The sequence below is a fragment of the Thunnus thynnus genome, chromosome 9 (assembly GCF_963924715.1).
Source record: "Thunnus thynnus chromosome 9, fThuThy2.1, whole genome shotgun sequence".
Taxonomy (NCBI): Eukaryota; Metazoa; Chordata; class Actinopteri; order Scombriformes; family Scombridae; genus Thunnus; species Thunnus thynnus.
This window is the reverse complement of record NC_089525.1, coordinates 3807995-3821843: the sequence shown is the minus strand read 5'-3', so window position 1 is coordinate 3821843 and position 13849 is coordinate 3807995. Positions and strand designations below refer to the sequence as shown.

Here is a 13849-nt window from a genome sequence, read left to right as displayed (position 1 = left end):
ACCCGGGAAGCTCTTTCTGTCTCTGACAAGGCGAAGCTAGGCAGCCGCTGCGCCAAAGCCTAAGACCTAAGCATGCTGGTGATGGAAGAATGCCTTGCGCATATTTCTTGCAAAGAGAAAGAACCACATCAATGAGGAGGGCAAATAATACACTTTCCTTCCGTCTCAAAGGCCACGCCCATTTCCCGCTGCCAGGACTCCCGGGTGCTCTGCATTACTGAACCCAGCTTCACAGAGCGCACCAGCGGCTGCCGTACACAAACGCCGCCACTTTCTCGATAGGCTGCAAAGTTAGACGCGCCTCAAAGTCAATTTTTCCGCACTCCCTTTGACTCCAAGGGGGCGCGGTTTTGCACGCCATCCCTCCGCCGCAGTCGACCAGAAAGTGGCCTTTACCCGAGGGACGCCTTTTGCTTGTTCTTTCACAGAAAAGATCAGGGGAGAGCGCGAACGCAGTCCCCCACTACCAGAAATTATGCAGTCGAGATTCCCACATTTGGGGAATTCGCAGGGGTCAGCACAACCGGAGTGCAATGGCTGAGCCTCGCCCTGGGTGAACCACCTTCTTGATCATGGTATCTCCCCTGCCAGGTAAGTATGAGTTGGAAGTGTCGGGTCCAGGGGGGTGACTCCTAGACACAGCACTCTGGCTGACGGTGCCTACAATGCATAACCCCAGAATCCAGTGCCTTTGGCCGCGGCTCCCCTCCGTCCGTCACCACATCTCCTGCAAAAAGCCACCCGGGAAGCTTTTTCTGTCTCTGACAAGGCGAAGCCAGGCAGCCGCTGCGCCAAAGCCTAAGACCTAAGCATGCTGGTGATGGAAGAATGCCTGGCGCATATTTCTTGCAAAGAGAAAGAACCACATCAATGAGGAGGGCAAATAATACACTTTTCTTCCGTCTCAAAGGCCACGCCCATTTCCCGCTGCCAGGCCTCCCGGGTGCTCTGCATTACTGAACCCAGCTTCACAGAGCGCACCAGCGGCTGCCGTACACAAACGCCGCCACTTTCTCGATAGGCTGCAAAGTTAGACGCGCCTCAAAGTCAGTTTTTCCGCACTCCCTTTGACTCCAAGGGGGCGCGGTTTTGCACGCCATCCCTCCGCCGCAGTCGACCAGAAAGTGGCCTTTACCCAAGGGACGCCTTTTGCTTGTTCTTTCACAGAAAAGATCAGGGGAGAGCGCGAACGCAGTCCCCCACTACCAGAAATTATGCAGTCGAGATTCCCACATTTGGGGAATTCGCAGGGGTCAGCACAACCGGAGTGCAATGGCTGAGCCTCGCCCTGGGTGAACCACCTTCTTGATCATGGTATCTCCCCTGCCAGGTAAGTATGAGTTGGAAGTGTCGGGTCCAGGGGGGTGACTCCTAGACACAGCACTCTGGCTGACGGTGCCTACAATGCATAACCCCCCAGAATCCAGTGCCTTTGGCCGCGGCTCCCCTCCGTCCGTCACCACATCTCCTGCAACGCTGAAAACACTGCCGCAGTTTAACTCGGGTTTGTGGTGCACACACTCTCTTTCCTTTTCCCGTCATTCATTGCTCTACCAACCAAAACAAGAGTGTGTGAACGCCACCACTTTCTCGATGGCTGACGGTGCCTACAATGCATAACCCCAGAATCCAGTGCCTTTGGCCGCGCGCGGCTCCCTTCCGTCCGTCATCACATCTCCTGCAAAAAGCCACCTGCCTTTTGCTTGTTCTTTCACAGAAAAGATCAGGGGAGAGCGCGAACGCAGTCCCCCACTACCAGAAATTATGCAGTCGAGATTCCCACATTTGGGGAATTCGCAGGGGTCAGCACAACCGGAGTGCAATGGCTGAGCCTCGCCCTGGGTGAACCACCTTCTTGATCATGGTATCTCCCCTGCCAGGTAAGTATGAGTTGGAAGTGTCGGGTCCAGGGGGGTGACTCCTAGACACAGCACTCTGGCTGACGGTGCCTACAATGCATAACCCCAGAATCCAGTGCCTTTGGCCGCGGCTCCCCTCCGTCCGTCACCACATCTCCTGCAAAAAGCCACCCGGGAAGCTCTTTCTGTCTCTGACAAGGCGAAGCCAGGCAGCCGCTGCGCCAAAGCCTAAGACCTAAGCATGCTGGTGATGGAAGAATGCCTTGCGCATATTTCTTGCAAAGAGAAAGAACCACATCAATGAGGAGGGCAAATAATACACTTTCCTTCCGTCTCAAAGGCCACGCCCATTTCCCGCTGCCAGGACTCCCGGGTGCTCTGCATTACTGAACCCAGCTTCACAGAGCGCACCAGCGGCTGCCGTACACAAACGCCGCCACTTTCTCGATAGGCTGCAAAGTTAGACGCGCCTCAAAGTCAATTTTTCCGCACTCCCTTTGACTCCAAGGGGGCGCGGTTTTGCACGCCATCCCTCCGCCGCAGTCGACCAGAAAGTGGCCTTTACCCGAGGGACGCCTTTTGCTTGTTCTTTCACAGAAAAGATCAGGGGAGAGCGCGAACGCAGTCCCCCACTACCAGAAATTATGCAGTCGAGATTCCCACATTTGGGGAATTCGCAGGGGTCAGCACAACCGGAGTGCAATGGCTGAGCCTCGCCCTGGGTGAACCACCTTCTTGATCATGGTATCTCCCCTGCCAGGTAAGTATGAGTTGGAAGTGTCGGGTCCAGGGGGGTGACTCCTAGACACAGCACTCTGGCTGACGGTGCCTACAATGCATAACCCCAGAATCCAGTGCCTTTGGCCGCGGCTCCCCTCCGTCCGTCACCACATCTCCTGCAACGCTGAAAACACTGCCGCAGTTTAACTCGGGTTTGTGGTGCACACACTCTCTTTCCTTTTCCCGTCATTCATTGCTCTACCAACCAAAACAAGAGTGTGTGAACGCCACCACTTTCTCGATGGCTGACGGTGCCTACAATGCATAACCCCAGAATCCAGTGCCTTTGGCCGCGCGCGGCTCCCTTCCGTCCGTCATCACATCTCCTGCAAAAAGCCACCTGCCTTTTGCTTGTTCTTTCACAGAAAAGATCAGGGGAGAGCGCGAACGCAGTCCCCCACTACCAGAAATTATGCAGTCGAGATTCCCACATTTGGGGAATTCGCAGGGGTCAGCACAACCGGAGTGCAATGGCTGAGCCTCGCCCTGGGTGAACCACCTTCTTGATCATGGTATCTCCCCTGCCAGGTAAGTATGAGTTGGAAGTGTCGGGTCCAGGGGGGTGACTCCTAGACACAGCACTCTGGCTGACGGTGCCTACAATGCATAACCCCAGAATCCAGTGCCTTTGGCCGCGGCTCCCCTCCGTCCGTCACCACATCTCCTGCAACGTTGAAAACACTGCCGCAGTTTAACTCGGGTTTGTGGTGCACACACTCTCTTTCCTTTTCCCGTCATTCATTGCTCTACCAACCAAAACAAGAGTGTGTGAACGCCGCCACTTCCTCGATGGCTGACGGTGCCTACAATGCATAACCCAAGAATCCAGTGCCTTTGGCCGCGCGCGGCTGCCTTCCGTCCGTCATCACATCTCCTGCAAAAAGCCACCCGCCTTTTGCTTGTTCTTTCACAGAAAAGATCTGGGGAGAGCGCGAACGCAGTCCCCCACTACCAGAAATTATGCAGTCGAGATTCCCACATTTGGGGAATTCGCAGGGGTCAGCACAACCGGAGTGCAATGGCTGAGCCTCGCCCTGGGTGAACCACCTTCTTGATCATGGTATCTCCCCTGCCAGGTAAGTATGAGTTGGAAGTGTCGGGTCCAGGGGGGTGACTCCTAGACACAGCACTCTGGCTGACGGTGCCTACAATGCATAACCCCAGAATCCAGTGCCTTTGGCCGCGGCTCCCCTCCGTCCGTCACCACATCTCCTGCAACGTTGAAAACACTGCCGCAGTTTAACTCGGGTTTGTGGTGCACACACTCTCTTTCCTTTTCCCGTCATTCATTGCTCTACCAACCAAAACAAGAGTGTGTGAACGCCGCCACTTTCTCGATGGCTGACGGTGCCTACAATGCATAACCCCAGAATCCAGTGCCTTTGGCCGCGCGTGGCTCCCTTCCGTCAGTCATCACATCTCCTGCAAAAAGCCACCCGCTTTTTGCTTGTTCTTTCACAGAAAAGATCAGGGGAGAGCGCGAACGCAGTCCCCCACTACCAGAAACTATGCAGTCGAGATACCCACATTTGGGGAATTCGCAGGGGTCAGCACAACCGGAGTGCAATGGCTGAGCCTCGCCCTGGGTGAACCACCTTCTTGATCATGGTATCTCCCCTGCCAGGTAAGTATGAGTTGGAAGTGTCGGGTCCAGGGGGGTGACTCCTAGACACAGCACTCTGGCTGACGGTGCCTACAATGCATAACCCCAGAATCCAGTGCCTTTGGCCGCGGCTCCCCTCGGTCCGTCACCACATCTCCTGCAAAAAGCCACCCGGGAAGCTCTTTCTGTCTCTGACAAGGCGAAGCCAGGCAGCCGCTGCGCCAAAGCCTAAGACCTAAGCATGCTGGTGATGGAAGAATGCCTTGCGCATATTTCTTGCAAAGAGAAAGAACCACATCAATGAGGAGGGCAAATAATACACTTTCCTTCCGTCTCAAAGGCCACGCCCATTTCCCGCTGCCAGGACTCCCGGGTGCTCTGCATTACTGAACCCAGCTTCACAGAGCGCACCAGCGGCTGCCGTACACAAACGCCGCCACTTTCTCGATAGGCTGCAAAGTTAGACGTGCCTCAAAGTCAATTTTTCCGCACTCCCTTTGACTCCAAGGGGGCGCGGTTTTGCACGCCATCCCTCCGCCGCAGTCGACCAGAAAGTGGCCTTTACCCGAGGGACGCCTTTTGCTTGTTCTTTCACAGAAAAGATCAGGGGAGAGCGCGAACGCAGTCCCCCACTACCAGAAATTATGCAGTCGAGATTCCCACATTTGGGGAATTCGCAGGGGTCAGCACAACCGGAGTGCAATGGCTGAACCTCGCCCTGGGTGAACCACCTTCTTGATCATGGTATCTCCCCTGCCAGGTAAGTATGAGTTGGAAGTGTCGGGTCCAGGGGGGTGACTCCTAGACACAGCACTCTGGCTGACGGTGCCTACAATGCATAACCCCAGAATCCAGTGCCTTTGGCCGCGGCTCCCCTCCGTCCGTCACCACATCTCCTGCAAAAAGCCACCCGGGAAGCTCTTTCTGTCTCTGACAAGGCGAAGCCAGGCAGCCGCTGCGCCAAAGCCTAAGACCTAAGCATGCTGGTGATGGAAGAATGCCTTGCGCATATTTCTTGCAAAGAGAAAGAACCACATCAATGAGGAGGGCAAATAATACACTTTCCTTCCGTCTCAAAGGCCACGCCCATTTCCCGCTGCCAGGACTCCCGGGTGCTCTGCATTACTGAACCCAGCTTCACAGAGCGCACCAGCGGCTGCCGTACACAAACGCCGCCACTTTCTCGATAGGCTGCAAAGTTAGACGCGCCTCAAAGTCAATTTTTCCGCACTCCCTTTGACTCCAAGGGGGCGCGGTTTTGCACGCCATCCCTCCGCCGCAGTCGACCAGAAAGTGGCCTTTACCCGAGGGACGCCTTTTGCTTGTTCTTTCACAGAAAAGATCAGGGGAGAGCGCGAACGCAGTCCCCCACTACCAGAAATTATGCAGTCGAGATTCCCACATTTGGGGAATTCGCAGGGGTCAGCACAACCGGAGTGCAATGGCTGAGCCTCGCCCTGGGTGAACCACCTTCTTGATCATGGTATCTCCCCTGCCAGGTAAGTATGAGTTGGAAGTGTCGGGTCCAGGGGGGTGACTCCTAGACACAGCACTCTGGCTGACGGTGCCTACAATGCATAACCCCAGAATCCAGTGCCTTTGGCCGCGGCTCCCCTCCGTCCGTCACCACATCTCCTGCAACGCTGAAAACACTGCCGCAGTTTAACTCGGGTTTGTGGTGCACACACTCTCTTTCCTTTTCCCGTCATTCATTGCTCTACCAACCAAAACAAGAGTGTGTGAACGCCGCCACTTTCTCGATGGCTGACGGTGCCTACAATGCATAACCCCAGAATCCAGTGCCTTTGGCCGCGCGCGGCTCCCTTCCGTCCGTCATCACATCTCCTGCAAAAAGCCACCTGCCTTTTGCTTGTTCTTTCACAGAAAAGATCAGGGGAGAGCGCGAACGCAGTTCCCCACTACCAGAAATTATGCAGTCGAGATTCCCACATTTGGGGAATTCGCAGGGGTCAGCACAACCGGAGTGCAATGGCTGAGCCTCGCCCTGGGTGAACCACCTTCTTGATCATGGTATCTCCCCTGCCAGGTAAGTATGAGTTGGAAGTGTCGGGTCCAGGGGGGTGACTCCTAGACACAGCACTCTGGCTGACGGTGCCTACAATGCATAACCCCAGAATCCAGTGCCTTTGGCCGCGGCTCCCCTCCGTCCGTCACCACATCTCCTGCAAAAAGCCACCCGGGAAGCTCTTTCTGTCTCTGACAAGGCGAAGCCAGGCAGCCGCTGCGCCAAAGCCTAAGACCTAAGCATGCTGGTGATGGAAGAATGCCTTGCGCATATTTCTTGCAAAGAGAAAGAACCACATCAATGAGGAGGGCAAATAATACACTTTCCTTCCGTCTCAAAGGCCACGCCCATTTCCCGCTGCCAGGACTCCCGGGTGCTCTGCATTACTGAACCCAGCTTCACAGAGCGCACCAGCGGCTGCCGTACACAAACGCCGCCACTTTCTCGATAGGCTGCAAAGTTAGACGCGCCTCAAAGTCAATTTTTCCGCACTCCCTTTGACTCCAAGGGGGCGCGGTTTTGCACGCCATCCCTCCGCCGCAGTCGACCAGAAAGTGGCCTTTACCCGAGGGACGCCTTTTGCTTGTTCTTTCACAGAAAAGATCAGGGGAGAGCGCGAACGCAGTCCCCCACTACCAGAAATTATGCAGTCGAGATTCCCACATTTGGGGAATTCGCAGGGGTCAGCACAACCGGAGTGCAATGGCTGAGCCTCGCCCTGGGTGAACCACCTTCTTGATCATGGTATCTCCCCTGCCAGGTAAGTATGAGTTGGAAGTGTCGGGTCCAGGGGTTGACTCCTAGACACAGCACTCTGGCTGACGGTGCCTACAATGCATAACCCCAGAATCCAGTGCCTTTGGCCGCGGCTCCCCTCCGTCCGTCACCACATCTCCTGCAACGTTGAAAACACTGCCGCAGTTTAACTCGGGTTTGTGGTGCACACACTCTCTTTCCTTTTACCGTCATTCATTGCTCTACCAACCAAAACAAGAGTGTGTGAACGCCGCCACTTTCTCGATGGCTGACGGTGCCTACAATGCATAACCCCAGAATCCAGTGCCTTTGGCCGCGCGCGGCTCCCTTCCGTCCGTCATCACATCTCCTGCAAAAAGCCACCAGCCTTCTGCTTGTTCTTTCACAGAAAAGATCAGGGGAGAGCGCGAACGCAGTCCCCCACTACCAGAAATTATGCAGTCGAGATTCCCACATTTGGGGAATTCGCAGGGGTCAGCACAACCAGAGTGCAATGGCTGAACCTCGCCCTGGGTGAACCACCTTCTTGATCATGGTATCTCCCCTGCCAGGTAAGTATGAGTTGGAAGTGTCGGGTCCAGGGGGGTGACTCCTAGACACAGCACTCTGGCTGACGGTGCCTACAATGCATAACCCCAGAATCCAGTGCCTTTGGCCGCGGCTCCCCTCCGTCCGTCACCACATCTCCTGCAAAAAGCCACCCGGGAAGCTTTTTCTGTCTCTGACAAGGCGAAGCCAGGCAGCCGCTGCGCCAAAGCCTAAGACCTAAGCATGCTGGTGATGGAAGAATGCCTGGCGCATATTTCTTGCAAAGAGAAAGAACCACATCAATGAGGAGGGCAAATAATACACTTTTCTTCCGTCTCAAAGGCCACGCCCATTTCCCGCTGCCAGGCCTCCCGGGTGCTCTGCATTACTGAACCCAGCTTCACAGAGCGCACCAGCGGCTGCCGTACACAAACGCCGCCACTTTCTCGATAGGCTGCAAAGTTAGACGCGCCTCAAAGTCAATTTTTCCGCACTCCCTTTGACTCCAAGGGGGCGCGGTTTTGCACGCCATCCCTCCGCCGCAGTCGACCAGAAAGTGGCCTTTACCCGAGGGACGCCTTTTGCTTGTTCTTTCACAGAAAAGATCAGGGGAGAGCGCGAACGCAGTCCCCCACTACCAGAAATTATGCAGTCGAGATTCCCACATTTGGGGAATTCGCAGGGGTCAGCACAACCGGAGTGCAATGGCTGAGCCTCGCCCTGGGTGAACCACCTTCTTGATCATGGTATCTCCCCTGCCAGGTAAGTATGAGTTGGAAGTGTCGGGTCCAGGGGGGTGACTCCTAGACACAGCACTCTGGCTGACGGTGCCTACAATGCATAACCCCAGAATCCAGTGCCTTTGGCCGCGGCTCCCCTCCGTCCGTCACCACATCTCCTGCAACGCTGAAAACACTGCCGCAGTTTAACTCGGGTTTGTGGTGCACACACTCTCTTTCCTTTTCCCGTCATTCATTGCTCTACCAACCAAAACAAGAGTGTGTGAACGCCGCCACTTTCTCGATGGCTGACGGTGCCTACAATGCATAACCCCAGAATCCAGTGCCTTTGGCCGCGCGCGGCTCCCTTCCGTCCGTCATCACATCTCCTGCAAAAAGCCACCTGCCTTTTGCTTGTTCTTTCACAGAAAAGATCAGGGGAGAGCGCGAACGCAGTCCCCCACTACCAGAAATTATGCAGTCGAGATTCCCACATTTGGGGAATTCGCAGGGGTCAGCACAACCGGAGTGCAATGGCTGAGCCTCGCCCTGGGTGAACCACCTTCTTGATCATGGTATCTCCCCTGCCAGGTAAGTATGAGTTGGAAGTGTCGGGTCCAGGGGGGTGACTCCTAGACACAGCACTCTGGCTGACGGTGCCTACAATGCATAACCCCAGAATCCAGTGCCTTTGGCCGCGGCTCCCCTCCGTCCGTCACCACATCTCCTGCAAAAAGCCACCCGGGAAGCTCTTTCTGTCTCTGACAAGGCGAAGCCAGGCAGCCGCTGCGCCAAAGCCTAAGACCTAAGCATGCTGGTGATGGAAGAATGCCTTGCGCATATTTCTTGCAAAGAGAAAGAACCACATCAATGAGGAGGGCAAATAATACACTTTCCTTCCGTCTCAAAGGCCACGCCCATTTCCCGCTGCCAGGACTCCCGGGTGCTCTGCATTACTGAACCCAGCTTCACAGAGCGCACCAGCGGCTGCCGTACACAAACGCCGCCACTTTCTCGATAGGCTGCAAAGTTAGACGCGCCTCAAAGTCAATTTTTCCGCACTCCCTTTGACTCCAAGGGGGCGCGGTTTTGCACGCCATCCCTCCGCCGCAGTCGACCAGAAAGTGGCCTTTACCCGAGGGACGCCTTTTGCTTGTTCTTTCACAGAAAAGATCAGGGGAGAGCGCGAACGCAGTCCCCCACTACCAGAAATTATGCAGTCGAGATTCCCACATTTGGGGAATTCGCAGGGGTCAGCACAACCGGAGTGCAATGGCTGAGCCTCGCCCTGGGTGAACCACCTTCTTGATCATGGTATCTCCCCTGCCAGGTAAGTATGAGTTGGAAGTGTCGGGTCCAGGGGTTGACTCCTAGACACAGCACTCTGGCTGACGGTGCCTACAATGCATAACCCCAGAATCCAGTGCCTTTGGCCGCGGCTCCCCTCCGTCCGTCACCACATCTCCTGCAACGTTGAAAACACTGCCGCAGTTTAACTCGGGTTTGTGGTGCACACACTCTCTTTCCTTTTCCCGTCATTCATTGCTCTACCAACCAAAACAAGAGTGTGTGAACGCCGCCACTTTCTCGATGGCTGACGGTGCCTACAATGCATAACCCCAGAATCCAGTGCCTTTGGCCGCGCGCGGCTCCCTTCCGTCCGTCATCACATCTCCTGCAAAAAGCCACCAGCCTTCTGCTTGTTCTTTCACAGAAAAGATCAGGGGAGAGCGCGAACGCAGTCCCCCACTACCAGAAATTATGCAGTCGAGATTCCCACATTTGGGGAATTCGCAGGGGTCAGCACAACCGGAGTGCAATGGCTGAACCTCGCCCTGGGTGAACCACCTTCTTGATCATGGTATCTCCCCTGCCAGGTAAGTATGAGTTGGAAGTGTCGGGTCCAGGGGGGTGACTCCTAGACACAGCACTCTGGCTGACGGTGCCTACAATGCATAACCCCAGAATCCAGTGCCTTTGGCCGCGGCTCCCCTCCGTCCGTCACCACATCTCCTGCAAAAAGCCACCCGGGAAGCTCTTTCTGTCTCTGACAAGGCGAAGCCAGGCAGCCGCTGCGCCAAAGCCTAAGACCTAAGCATGCTGGTGATGGAAGAATGCCTTGCGCATATTTCTTGCAAAGAGAAAGAACCACATCAATGAGGAGGGCAAATAATACACTTTCCTTCCGTCTCAAAGGCCACGCCCATTTCCCGCTGCCAGGACTCCCGGGTGCTCTGCATTACTGAACCCAGCTTCACAGAGCGCACCAGCGGCTGCCGTACACAAACGCCGCCACTTTCTCGATAGGCTGCAAAGTTAGACGCGCCTCAAAGTCAATTTTTCCGCACTCCCTTTGACTCCAAGGGGGCGCGGTTTTGCACGCCATCCCTCCGCCGCAGTCGACCAGAAAGTGGCCTTTACCCGAGGGACGCCTTTTGCTTGTTCTTTCACAGAAAAGATCAGGGGAGAGCGCGAACGCAATCCCCCACTACCAGAAATCATGCAGTCGAGATTCCCACATTTGGGGAATTCGCAGGGGTCAGCACAACCGGAGTGCAATGGCTGAGCCTCGCCCTGGGTGAACCACCTTCTTGATCATGGTATCTCCCCTGCCAGGTAAGTATGAGTTGGAAGTGTCGGGTCCAGGGGTTGACTCCTAGACACAGCACTCTGGCTGACGGTGCCTACAATGCATAACCCCAGAATCCAGTGCCTTTGGCCGCGGCTCCCCTCCGTCCGTCACCACATCTCCTGCAACGTTGAAAACACTGCCGCAGTTTAACTCGGGTTTGTGGTGCACACACTCTCTTTCCTTTTCCCGTCATTCATTGCTCTACCAACCAAAACAAGAGTGTGTGAACGCCGCCACTTTCTCGATGGCTGACGGTGCCTACAATGCATAACCCCAGAATCCAGTGCCTTTGGCCGCGCGCGGCTCCCTTCCGTCCGTCATCACATCTCCTGCAAAAAGCCACCAGCCTTCTGCTTGTTCTTTCACAGAAAAGATCAGGGGAGAGCGCGAACGCAGTCCCCCACTACCAGAAATTATGCAGTCGAGATTCCCACATTTGGGGAATTCGCAGGGGTCAGCACAACCGGAGTGCAATGGCTGAACCTCGCCCTGGGTGAACCACCTTCTTGATCATGGTATCTCCCCTGCCAGGTAAGTATAAGTTGGAAGTGTCGGGTCCAGGGGGGTGACTCCTAGACACAGCACTCTGGCTGACGGTGCCTACAATGCATAACCCCAGAATCCAGTGCCTTTGGCCGCGGCTCCCCTCCGTCCGTCACCACATCTCCTGCAAAAAGCCACCCGGGAAGCTCTTTCTGTCTCTGACAAGGCGAAGCCAGGCAGCCGCTGCGCCAAAGCCTAAGACCTAAGCATGCTGGTGATGGAAGAATGCCTTGCGCATATTTCTTGCAAAGAGAAAGAACCACATCAATGAGGAGGGCAAATAATACACTTTCCTTCCGTCTCAAAGGCCACGCCCATTTCCCGCTGCCAGGACTCCCGGGTGCTCTGCATTACTGAACCCAGCTTCACAGAGCGCACCAGCGGCTGCCGTACACAAACGCCGCCACTTTCTCGATAGGCTGCAAAGTTAGACGCGCCTCAAAGTCAATTTTTCCGCACTCCCTTTGACTCCAAGGGGGCGCGGTTTTGCACGCCATCCCTCCGCCGCAGTCGACCAGAAAGTGGCCTTTACCCGAGGGACGCCTTTTGCTTGTTCTTTCACAGAAAAGATCAGGGGAGAGCGCGAACGCAGTCCCCCACTACCAGAAATTATGCAGTCGAGATTCCCACATTTGGGGAATTCGCAGAGGTCAGCACAACCGGAGTGCAATGGCTGAGCCTCGCCCTGGGTGAACCACCTTCTTGATCATGGTATCTCCCCTGCCAGGTAAGTATGAGTTGGAAGTGTCGGGTCCAGGGGGGTGACTCCTAGACACAGCACTCTGGCTGACGGTGCCTACAATGCATAACCCCAGAATCCAGTGCCTTTGGCCGCGGCTCCCCTCCGTCCGTCACCACATCTCCTGCAAAAAGCCACCCGGGAAGCTCTTTCTGTCTCTGACAAGGCGAAGCCAGGCAGCCGCTGCGCCAAAGTCTAAGACCTAAGCATGCTGGTGATGGAAGAATGCCTTGCGCATATTTCTTGCAAAGAGAAAGAACCACATCAATGAGGAGGGCAAATAATACACTTTCCTTCCGTCTCAAAGGCCACGCCCATTTCCCGCTGCCAGGACTCCCGGGTGCTCTGCATTACTGAACCCAGCTTCACAGAGCGCACCAGCGGCTGCCGTACACAAACGCCGCCACTTTCTCGATAGGCTGCAAAGTTAGACGCGCCTCAAAGTCAATTTTTCCGCACTCCCTTTGACTCCAAGGGGGCGCGGTTTTGCACGCCATCCCTCCGCCGCAGTCGACCAGAAAGTGGCCTTTACCCGAGGGACGCCTTTTGCTTGTTCTTTCACAGAAAAGATCAGGGGAGAGCGCGAACGCAGTCCCCCACTACCAGAAATTACGCAGTCGAGATTCCCACATTTGGGGAATTCGCAGGGGTCAGCACAACCGGAGTGCAATGGCTGAGCCTCGCCCTGGGTGAACCACCTTCTTGATCATGGTATCTCCCCTGCCAGGTAAGTATGAGTTGGAAGTGTCGGGTCCAGGGGTTGACTCCTAGACACAGCACTCTGGCTGACGGTGCCTACAATGCATAACCCCAGAATCCAGTGCCTTTGGCCGCGGCTCCCCTCCGTCCGTCACCACATCTCCTGCAAAAAGCCACCCGGGAAGCTCTTTCTGTCTCTGACAAGGCGAAGCCAGGCAGCCGCTGCGCCAAAGTCTAAGACCTAAGCATGCTGGTGATGGAAGAATGCCTTGCGCATATTTCTTGCAAAGAGAAAGAACCACATCAATGAGGAGGGCAAATAATACACTTTCCTTCCGTCTCAAAGGCCACGCCCATTTCCCGCTGCCAGGACTCCCGGGTGCTCTGCATTACTGAACCCAGCTTCACAGAGCGCACCAGCGGCTGCCGTACACAAACGCCGCCACTTTCTCGATAGGCTGCAAAGTTAGACGCGCCTCAAAGTCAATTTTTCCGCACTCCCTTTGACTCCAAGGGGGCGCGGTTTTGCACGCCATCCCTCCGCCGCAGTCGACCAGAAAGTGGCCTTTACCCGAGGGACGCCTTTTGCTTGTTCTTTCACAGAAAAGATCAGGGGAGAGCGCGAACGCAGTCCCCCACTACCAGAAATTATGCAGTCGAGATTCCCACATTTGGGGAATTCGCAGGGGTCAGCACAACCGGAGTGCAATGGCTGAGCCTCGCCCTGGGTGAACCACCTTCTTGATCATGGTATCTCCCCTGCCAGGTAAGTATGAGTTGGAAGTGTCGGGTCCAGGGGGGTGACTCCTAGACACAGCACTCTGGCTGACGGTGCCTACAATGCATAACCCCAGAATCCAGTGCCTTTGGCCGCGGCTCCCCTCCGTCCGTCACCACATCTCCTGCAACGTTGAAAACACTGCCGCAGTTTAACTCGGGTTTGTGGTGCACACACTCTCTTTCCT

The 13849-nt window shown here is 55.4% G+C and overlaps 21 non-coding genes across 21 annotated transcripts; all 21 read right to left on the bottom strand.

Annotated features, from left to right (window-relative positions):
• Positions 1 to 435: 435 nt before the first annotated feature.
• On the bottom strand, positions 436 to 599 carry LOC137190197 (U1 spliceosomal RNA). The gene has a single exon (XR_010930028.1). It is a non-coding gene; the product is annotated as a U1 spliceosomal RNA (small nuclear RNA).
• Positions 600 to 1174: 575 nt separating this feature from the next.
• LOC137190185 (U1 spliceosomal RNA) lies at positions 1175 to 1338 on the bottom strand. The gene has a single exon (XR_010930017.1). It is a non-coding gene; the product is annotated as a U1 spliceosomal RNA (small nuclear RNA).
• Positions 1339 to 1724: 386 nt separating this feature from the next.
• On the bottom strand, positions 1725 to 1888 carry LOC137190174 (U1 spliceosomal RNA). The gene has a single exon (XR_010930006.1). It is a non-coding gene; the product is annotated as a U1 spliceosomal RNA (small nuclear RNA).
• Positions 1889 to 2463: 575 nt separating this feature from the next.
• LOC137190162 (U1 spliceosomal RNA) lies at positions 2464 to 2627 on the bottom strand. Its single transcript, XR_010929995.1, has one exon. It is a non-coding gene; the product is annotated as a U1 spliceosomal RNA (small nuclear RNA).
• Positions 2628 to 3011: 384 nt separating this feature from the next.
• Positions 3012 to 3175, bottom strand: LOC137190150 (U1 spliceosomal RNA). Its single transcript, XR_010929981.1, has one exon. It is a non-coding gene; the product is annotated as a U1 spliceosomal RNA (small nuclear RNA).
• A 384-nt stretch (positions 3176 to 3559) lies between these two features.
• On the bottom strand, positions 3560 to 3723 carry LOC137190336 (U1 spliceosomal RNA). The gene has a single exon (XR_010930162.1). It is a non-coding gene; the product is annotated as a U1 spliceosomal RNA (small nuclear RNA).
• A 384-nt stretch (positions 3724 to 4107) lies between these two features.
• Positions 4108 to 4271, bottom strand: LOC137189946 (U1 spliceosomal RNA). Its single transcript, XR_010929786.1, has one exon. It is a non-coding gene; the product is annotated as a U1 spliceosomal RNA (small nuclear RNA).
• Positions 4272 to 4846: 575 nt separating this feature from the next.
• Positions 4847 to 5010, bottom strand: LOC137190403 (U1 spliceosomal RNA). The gene has a single exon (XR_010930229.1). It is a non-coding gene; the product is annotated as a U1 spliceosomal RNA (small nuclear RNA).
• Positions 5011 to 5585: 575 nt separating this feature from the next.
• On the bottom strand, positions 5586 to 5749 carry LOC137190137 (U1 spliceosomal RNA). The gene has a single exon (XR_010929970.1). It is a non-coding gene; the product is annotated as a U1 spliceosomal RNA (small nuclear RNA).
• A 384-nt stretch (positions 5750 to 6133) lies between these two features.
• Positions 6134 to 6297, bottom strand: LOC137189932 (U1 spliceosomal RNA). Its single transcript, XR_010929773.1, has one exon. It is a non-coding gene; the product is annotated as a U1 spliceosomal RNA (small nuclear RNA).
• A 575-nt stretch (positions 6298 to 6872) lies between these two features.
• Positions 6873 to 7036, bottom strand: LOC137190125 (U1 spliceosomal RNA). The gene has a single exon (XR_010929962.1). It is a non-coding gene; the product is annotated as a U1 spliceosomal RNA (small nuclear RNA).
• A 383-nt stretch (positions 7037 to 7419) lies between these two features.
• Positions 7420 to 7583, bottom strand: LOC137189926 (U1 spliceosomal RNA). Its single transcript, XR_010929767.1, has one exon. It is a non-coding gene; the product is annotated as a U1 spliceosomal RNA (small nuclear RNA).
• A 575-nt stretch (positions 7584 to 8158) lies between these two features.
• On the bottom strand, positions 8159 to 8322 carry LOC137190113 (U1 spliceosomal RNA). Its single transcript, XR_010929951.1, has one exon. It is a non-coding gene; the product is annotated as a U1 spliceosomal RNA (small nuclear RNA).
• A 384-nt stretch (positions 8323 to 8706) lies between these two features.
• Positions 8707 to 8870, bottom strand: LOC137190102 (U1 spliceosomal RNA). The gene has a single exon (XR_010929940.1). It is a non-coding gene; the product is annotated as a U1 spliceosomal RNA (small nuclear RNA).
• A 575-nt stretch (positions 8871 to 9445) lies between these two features.
• LOC137190091 (U1 spliceosomal RNA) lies at positions 9446 to 9609 on the bottom strand. Its single transcript, XR_010929929.1, has one exon. It is a non-coding gene; the product is annotated as a U1 spliceosomal RNA (small nuclear RNA).
• Positions 9610 to 9992: 383 nt separating this feature from the next.
• LOC137190402 (U1 spliceosomal RNA) lies at positions 9993 to 10156 on the bottom strand. The gene has a single exon (XR_010930228.1). It is a non-coding gene; the product is annotated as a U1 spliceosomal RNA (small nuclear RNA).
• A 575-nt stretch (positions 10157 to 10731) lies between these two features.
• Positions 10732 to 10895, bottom strand: LOC137189941 (U1 spliceosomal RNA). Its single transcript, XR_010929782.1, has one exon. It is a non-coding gene; the product is annotated as a U1 spliceosomal RNA (small nuclear RNA).
• Positions 10896 to 11278: 383 nt separating this feature from the next.
• On the bottom strand, positions 11279 to 11442 carry LOC137190392 (U1 spliceosomal RNA). The gene has a single exon (XR_010930218.1). It is a non-coding gene; the product is annotated as a U1 spliceosomal RNA (small nuclear RNA).
• A 575-nt stretch (positions 11443 to 12017) lies between these two features.
• Positions 12018 to 12181, bottom strand: LOC137189939 (U1 spliceosomal RNA). Its single transcript, XR_010929780.1, has one exon. It is a non-coding gene; the product is annotated as a U1 spliceosomal RNA (small nuclear RNA).
• Positions 12182 to 12756: 575 nt separating this feature from the next.
• Positions 12757 to 12920, bottom strand: LOC137189927 (U1 spliceosomal RNA). Its single transcript, XR_010929768.1, has one exon. It is a non-coding gene; the product is annotated as a U1 spliceosomal RNA (small nuclear RNA).
• Positions 12921 to 13494: 574 nt separating this feature from the next.
• Positions 13495 to 13658, bottom strand: LOC137190080 (U1 spliceosomal RNA). Its single transcript, XR_010929918.1, has one exon. It is a non-coding gene; the product is annotated as a U1 spliceosomal RNA (small nuclear RNA).
• Positions 13659 to 13849: the final 191 nt, after the last annotated feature.